Consider the following 8033-nt stretch of genomic DNA (forward strand, 5'->3'; position numbering starts at 1 on the left):
TATTCAATGAATTCCAGAAGAATCTTGAGGGGAGTTTGCATGATCTGGTCTGGTGGAATTTCATCCCCTCCCAGGAGTCTTCGTCTACCTGTTGCATATGACGTGCAGTGCCACATAACATGCAGAGTAGTTTCGTCCTCTAATTCGCAACCCCTGCAAGTCGGTTGATCGCTCAGTCCCAACCTGAAGAGGTGTTTTTTACAGGGGGCGTGTCCTGTTAAAAAGGCCACTATCCTCCTTATTTTTGACTGCTGAAACATAGCAGTTCACTTTTACGTACTGGTTGTGGAGCTCCCACCAACTGCTTTGCGGTATGGAGTCGCGGTGTCTCCTCCCAGTACTTTCTGTGTTGTTCCAAGATCCACTGCCCAACTGCCACTCTAACTTGGGCATGAGATATACCACAAGCAGGTTCTTGGTTGGTCAGTGGTTTCTCGGTCTCTGCCCTAGCAGGGCTCTTATATTTGGTCAATCAACTTTGGTTTTGAAGCCCTAATGAGTAAAAGCATTCACATATTAAAAAACAGGTTGCAGCTTTATTTTTTTTTCGAGACCAGTCATAAGTTTGATACTCCTGTGTAACTGGAGACAACGAGACCCGAAACCATCAATTTCATTCTTTCACTTAAGTTTGAATTTTAATTACTGAAATGGCCGAGTCACCGAATGCTGAATATTCAAGTAGTCCTTAAATGTTTATGGGGATTGAAGGTGAAATTAGAACAAAATGGTCTGAGAAAAACCGTTCGGAATTCGATCTTTACTGAAATTGCAGGAACACTATCCAACGTGTCCAAATAATAGGCCTTCATTTCCTCTGAAAAAATTAATCACCAACCATTACTATTGAAAATTGACAAGTAAATATTTATCATCATCAGAACTTGATTCTCTAGCATGCCAGATCATTATCATCAAACTGCAAGCTACTTTCAAGACTTTTTGCGTGGGTTGATTTCAATCTTCAGAAAAATCTGCAAGTTAAAGGTACACACGCGATTAGACAATGACTCCAACTCATTTTGGAACAAAACGCACAAAACAAAAAACCACGCAAGTACACAAGAATGAGTCAATTTAGTAAAGTCCATCAAATTACACGTACGTTCAACTCAAAGTCCTAAACTAAAAACAGATAAACAGGTAAACTAATAACAGACAGAGCACAGGTAAGAGAGCGATGGAAAAACTATTGCGATAAATTAAAAGACGACACTGAAAACTCAGAAAGTGGCACACAAACTATAACATACAACCAAAAAGAACCTGCCATATTGAGAAAAGAAGTTGAGAGAAGAAGACCAACAAGTCGTCTGGAGAGGACGGTGTGGTTGCTGAAATGCTGACTGACAAATAATATCGGAAAGCATAAAGTTCTGCTAAAATACCTACGACCACTAATCCCACCAGAACAAGAAGGATTTGTCCCAGGGCGCGGACCTAGAAAATATATACTAAACCTCCGACAAATAATCGAAAAATGGAGGGAATTGAATGCGCCTGCCTACTTATGCTTGCATACGATGCCAAAATTTATGAACGATTTTAACTGAAGTGGATGCACCTCACCATTTAATATCGCTAATATAAAATTTATAAAATACGTTAGAGTAGAGGGAGATCTGACCAGTTCATTCAGAGTGAGTAAAGGAGTCAGGCAGGGTTGTATACTAAGCCCACTACTCTTTAACATCTATGGCGTGTGGATCATGAGGAAAGCACTCGATGACTGGCTGGGAGGAATCCCCATTGACGGCTTTAAAATCAGCAACTTGTGCTTCGCCAATGATACGACTCTAAGCGCTGCATCAGAAGAAGAATTGATCAATCATATACGAAGAGTCGAAGAAACAAGAAACCTAGTAGGCCTGCAGATAAACATAAAGGAAACCGAAATAATGATAATTAATCGTCAGAATAATTACAGACCTGAAGTAAAAAGGATAAACAACATCGTGGCAGTTGACGCTTCCATATATCTTGGTACCACAATCTCGAGCTAGGGCGGATCCAGCGAGGAGGTAAAGAGTAAAGTCCAATAGCAAAAGAATTCATGACCAAACTAACTAAACTATGGAAACGCCATCACATATCCTTTAACATCAAAATTAGATTACTCAGATTAGCTGAAGAACAGTTTGGATTTCGGAATGGAAAGAGAGCTAGAGAAGCTTTGTTCCGTATCCGGGTTATTCCCCTAGAGTGCTGTGAATTCCGAAATAACATTTATGGATGATTTATAGACTTTGAGAAGGCTATTGGTCGGATACGACATGTGCTGCTGCTCAAATATATGTAATCTATAGGAGGGGAGAATTACGATCTTAGGCTACTGAAATACCTATACTACCATGAAGTAGCTACAGATCCAATTACACGAGGAGTGCGTCAGGAATGTGTTTTGTCTCCTGCACTGTTCAATGTATATTCTGAGCAGATATTTCGTAATGCGATGGATGGCCGAACGGTGGGTAGGTATAAGAATCGAAGGAGTAACTATAAATAACATTAGATATGCCGACGATACTGCCATTCTCGTTGAAAGTCTAACAGACCTCCAGACTATGGTTCACACAGCAAATAAATCACGTCATAGAAAAGGATTAAACTTTAACAGCAACAAAGCAAAATGGATGGCGGTGAGAACGGTGGAACCTGAGACAACTGCTTCTGGATGAGAAGGTGGTGGAGAATGTTGAGTACTTCAAATACCTTCGTAGATGTTGAATGCGAGAGGAGACTTGGATGTAGAAATATTAACTCGGATTAGAAAAGCTCGCTAAACATTAATATAATTTAATGTCTCTAATAATTAATTTTAGCTTCTATAATACAGACAAGGTAGTAAGAAGGTAGTAGGAAAGAGATGAATTGGTCGACAGTAACTGTCCTGGCTGCACAACATTAGACACTGGGCAGACCTACGACTAGAAAACTTCTTCAAAATAGCAGTAGACAGAGATAGACTCTGCAGAATGGTCAACATGATGATAGCCAACGGCTGAACCCAGGTAAATTTAAAAGCGGCTTTTCTCAAAAAAAGTTTAGGTTACTAAGTACGTTAGTAAGACGTCAAGATAGAGTTTTCCTTATACCATAAGAAAAAATGTGACAAATTAAAAATTCGAATAAACAACAGAAAAGTTATTTTAAAAAATATTTTTTTATAACTTATTTTAACGCCCTTCAGATTTGTTTACATTAAACTAAGTTTTCGAGAAAGTGTTGTTAAACTACCCCCTAAAATGTGTGTTACGCTGTTTCGGGACACCCTGTATGAGCAAATCTTTAGTAGTCACTGCAATCGAGTCTTAAAAATCGATATTAATTATTTAAAACTACCCGGTGTATTGAGGGTGTTCAGTAAGACTACAAAGTATGTTAAGGGTAATCAGCATAATTTCGGGACACCCTGTATAATTTTATTAGTACACTAACTTTAACTGAACAATAATTTTACAAATATTTTCTAAAATACCACCATGAACCTGAATGCATTTATGAGTACGTTTATCTAACGCGCAAGTAGCGCAATGATTCTCTCAATAGTAGGTACTTCTCCTTTGCCTTTGACTTTATCCAATAACCTAATGGATTGAGGTCTGGGTATCTAGAACGCCAACTAACAGACCCTCAGCCAGCCCCATAAAAGATGGAATTTGGATAATTTCGTATAAGAAGATTAAAATGGGGGCGTTCCATTTTGAAGATAATACATTTTATACTGGATATTGAAAGGGTCACCATCCAACATTTCATTCAAATGTTTCTGCTAAAACAGCACATGCCTTTCTCTATTTAAATTATCATCTACTATGAAGGGACCGAATATAGATAACCCATCATCCCACTTCATACGTTAACAGCAAATCAATGTTGAATGTTTCATTCAAAGGCAGTATACGGCCTGTTATTAATATAAAGTTATAAATAATATCGGGAGTGAACTGCGCGTCATCAGATCAGATAAAGAGAATACATCTGTACACACTACGGTGCTGAATTATCTATAACGGAGAATCCGCTGCTTGAAGATGCTGAACAAGTTACAGATGAAAATGATCCAATTTATTCTGCTTTACAGACCAGCCCTGGGTAACTCAGTTCATTTTTAGGAGTTGGCGCAGTGCGGCGCAAATGGCTTAATGAGACAACCCAACGCACCGGCGCAGTAACTCGGTTCTGTTGCTGGGAAAATGTTGATGATCTTTTTTCTGAATTGTTGGACCATATATTTTAACGTCAGTTTTAAAATACTGACAATCTTAAGGCATTTTCGACGGAAAATTATCAAATAAATTTTACTAGAATACTTACCTCCTTCGTCGCTTTGTAAAAAGTTGTGAAATCCCATTCCAGCTTCAAATTTGGCACAAAAGTCAAATAATTTTTTATCGAAAACGAACAGAATCAGCGAAAGTTTATAATACATTATTTGAAAAACTCGTAAGACTGTAGAGTTTGTTAAAAAATTTGGGTCCTTTAGTAGTTTCGACTGATTTTTTTTGCTTTACTTTCTACTCAAGAACGCTCTATTTTGAACAGTTTCGCTTAAAAATACTGACAATCTAGAAGTCCTTTTTACCAAAAATCACAAGATAAATTTAGACCTTTGCAGGAATTTTAGCAAAACTATTTTCAGTGTCGAATTTGTGACGAAAACGAAAATAAATTTCTCCCGTATTCTCCGTTCTCGTATTCTAAGGTTTTCTCAAAACCCGAATATAGCATAATAACAAAAGAGCAAAAAAACCATTATTTTCAGATGAGCATGGAGTTTATTCAGCAAAAATGGCAAAATTAATTTTGTTACAAGATTCTCCTCATACATCGCTTTGTAGGAAGTTTTAAAAAGCCTTTTTAAGCAAATTTCCACAAAACCAGATAATTTTATTTAGCTTTTTAACGAAAGTAATTAAGATTATTAAAGTTTCTTTAAAATTTTAGGTCTTTCTAGTTTTAGCAAAGATTTCATCAAGCGATTCTTTCTACTCAAAAAATGCATTGTATTTTAGTTTTACTTGAAAATACTGACAGTCTTCAGGTATTTTCTGTAAAAAATTATAAAAACAATTTTGTTGGAACACTCGCCTCCTTAACAGCTTTGTAAAAATTGGTCTGCAACTTTCGCAGCTTCGAATTTTAGAAAAAACCTTAATGATTTTTTCTGAATTTTTGACCTACGATATTTCCCCGAACAGAACAAGCGAAAGTTTATTTATTAATTATTTGGAAAACGCGTCATCTGCGTCAATGTGAATAATTTGTTTTTTTTGACTAATTTTTAACTAAATTTTGAAAAACTAGCAAACTAAGAGTCCTCTATGTAAAAAAATTAACAGATCGATTTTACCAGAAAACTAGTCATCTTTAGTTTGGTATTGTTTATGGTCTTTCGAATACCCGTTTTACGAAACGAAAATTGTCATGATTTTTGTTCACCTTCATCGCCCTGAAGAATTTTTAAGTTTCTTAAAAATTTCCAGTTTTTCCCATTTTAGACCAAATATTTTAATGCAATCGTTTCTACAGAAAAGGTAACTCAGTGAAATTTTAGGACTTAATGACCTTTTGTTGGATGCTTAAATTCCAGTCTCGGTCATCGGTAAATGAGTTATAACTCATTAACTCAGAGAGCGGCAACTCAAAAGCGCGACTCAACACAGTATTACCCAGGCCTATCATAGACTAACAAACGGCTTTGGGAATTGGATTTGCAATTTTTATTGAACTTTCAGCCGGTTCTTCTGATTCAATACCCAGGATGTCTTCTGGATTATCAAAATTGAGTCTTTGTGACCTTCTAGACATAATTTTCACACTTGGATATGCGCCAGTTTTTTGAGCTCCCGAGAAAACTATCTGAAACGTTCCCGCATTGGTCAAATCGAGGGTGATCTTCCTCAACGGCTCTGATTTAGCTTAAGTTAAAGAACTCGTATACAAATATTTTGTAACATGTCTGGATACCCAAGATGGCATCATAGTTTGATCATAATAATCATAATTTAAGAAATACATTTACATCCAATTGAAAACACTTGTTGAATTCATTGTAAACTGATGTTAATTGTTTACCGGCATTCAACAGGATTGCTTTTGTACACAGATATTTCAAACCCAAAGAAAAATAGTAAATAATATACATTTCCGAAGAGAGTATTTTGTTCCTTTTAATATTCCAATATTTTGAAATCGAAACATTTCCGGGCATATTTTTATCTCAACTTCTTGGATTATGTTGACCCATAGATTATGATCTTAAAATACTCTACATTCCTCTTCAAACACTTCGTATTGATTTCACGTGTTTTTTAGTTACAATTACTAGAATCCAGTTTAAGCAGCTAAGAACAATAGTCATACGATGCTATGAAAGTGTCTGGATGTGTTGGAAGTTAAATATATTAAAATGCATTCATGTGGTACTACTAAAACCTAATTTCGGTACCTTAACTTTTCGGGGATTATCTTTTGAAGACATTTTATATGATTTGTATTAAAATGATTTTCATTTCTATAATAACTCTTCAAAGTCGACCACTTATTTTAGAAAAAGCTGGTATACGTTTCAAGTCAATAAAGACCAAGTTTGAAAGCGTGTATGTAACTCGAAAAAGTTTTGAAAAACACCTAAGTGGTTTTCGAACAATTCCACATCGCTCTTTTCTTGCAGTTGTCGGGAACTTTTCTCTCAAACTTTTTCGATTGAATCCATGGAATTAATCAGCATCACGTGCTTTTGAGCTCTTCAGTTTAAGCGTTTCGATTTAATTAGTCCCGGGGAAACCAACTACCTGGCCAAAATAATATAAATAAATAAATTGGCGCAAACGCTATCCGCTAAAGACCCATTTTTAGAGCGGCATGTAGAGAAAATCAATAGAGCCAAACGTCCAAGTCCAGGCCGAACTGAAGCTCTGGAAACCCAGTTTTCCGGAATAGCGATTTTGCAATGGAGCCTGGAAATTGGCCAGGATGTGTGTGAGTGGCACCTCAAAGGCGACCTGGAAAGAAGGCAGTGAAATCATATGGTGGATAAGTGTTTTCCAATGGCCAAGATCGAGACATTAAAAAGATTATAGTGTCAAGGAACAGATTATCGTGTAAGTTTTTGGATGAAGCGTGTTGGGAAATGACAGTTTAAGGTTCGGGACGTAAATAGACTAAGAATAATTGCTTAATAATTTCTTGCATGGTTTTGAATAGACAATTTTTCATCAACTTCAATAGAATATACATGAAACATATTTGTGAAACAAATATACTTTGGAACTCCGGTCTTTTTTATTAAATGCAAATGTACCATAACATAATACTAAATTTCGTGCACATAATTGTGTACAAATAAATAAAGTTTTCAATCAGAAGAGGAAATTTTACATAAAACTACAGAATATTTTAATTAAGTATTGCATTTGAACCAGACGTTATTTGAGTCCTATGTAATATATAAAGAACAATTTACCGCAAAATTAACAGTAACCGGGTGTTTTTTGTAATGAATACAAATTGGGCGTGTTTTTTAGACATCAACCATGCTATCAATTGGATCCATTTTTCAATGAAAATTGCAGCTCATCACAGAATAGTTTCAAAATGACTGGAACCAGTAGAAATGTTATGATTCTTCCATTATTTCTGGTTATTTTCAATTTTGAGTTATGCACATTGCAAAAACCAAACGTGGACGCCAGACGGCACGATGTTTACATAGCGGGATTTTTTCCATTTGGAAAAGGTGTGGAGAATTCGGAAACAGGTATGGATTGAATCAAATTAATCACAATTTTTTTTAAATAATAATTTGTAAGGGCTTTGCACAGAGGAAATGCACATCTGAATTATTCCATTAAAATCGAATATTCTCGAATTCTGTAATACGTTTTGCTGTAAAGTTTATGAAACAACATACAATTTTTGAAAAAATGTTGCACGAGATTGGCCCGTAGTGATGACTACTCGTAAATATCTGCATTTTTAAATAATTGTATATACTTTCCTGACTGTGTTTCAATTCCAAATCAAATTCA

Source organism: Dendroctonus ponderosae, unplaced genomic scaffold (assembly GCF_020466585.1).
Source record: "Dendroctonus ponderosae isolate FM_Combo_2020 unplaced genomic scaffold, Dpon_F_20191213v2 Dpon_F_20191213_4, whole genome shotgun sequence".
Classification (NCBI taxonomy): Eukaryota; Metazoa; Arthropoda; class Insecta; order Coleoptera; family Curculionidae; genus Dendroctonus; species Dendroctonus ponderosae.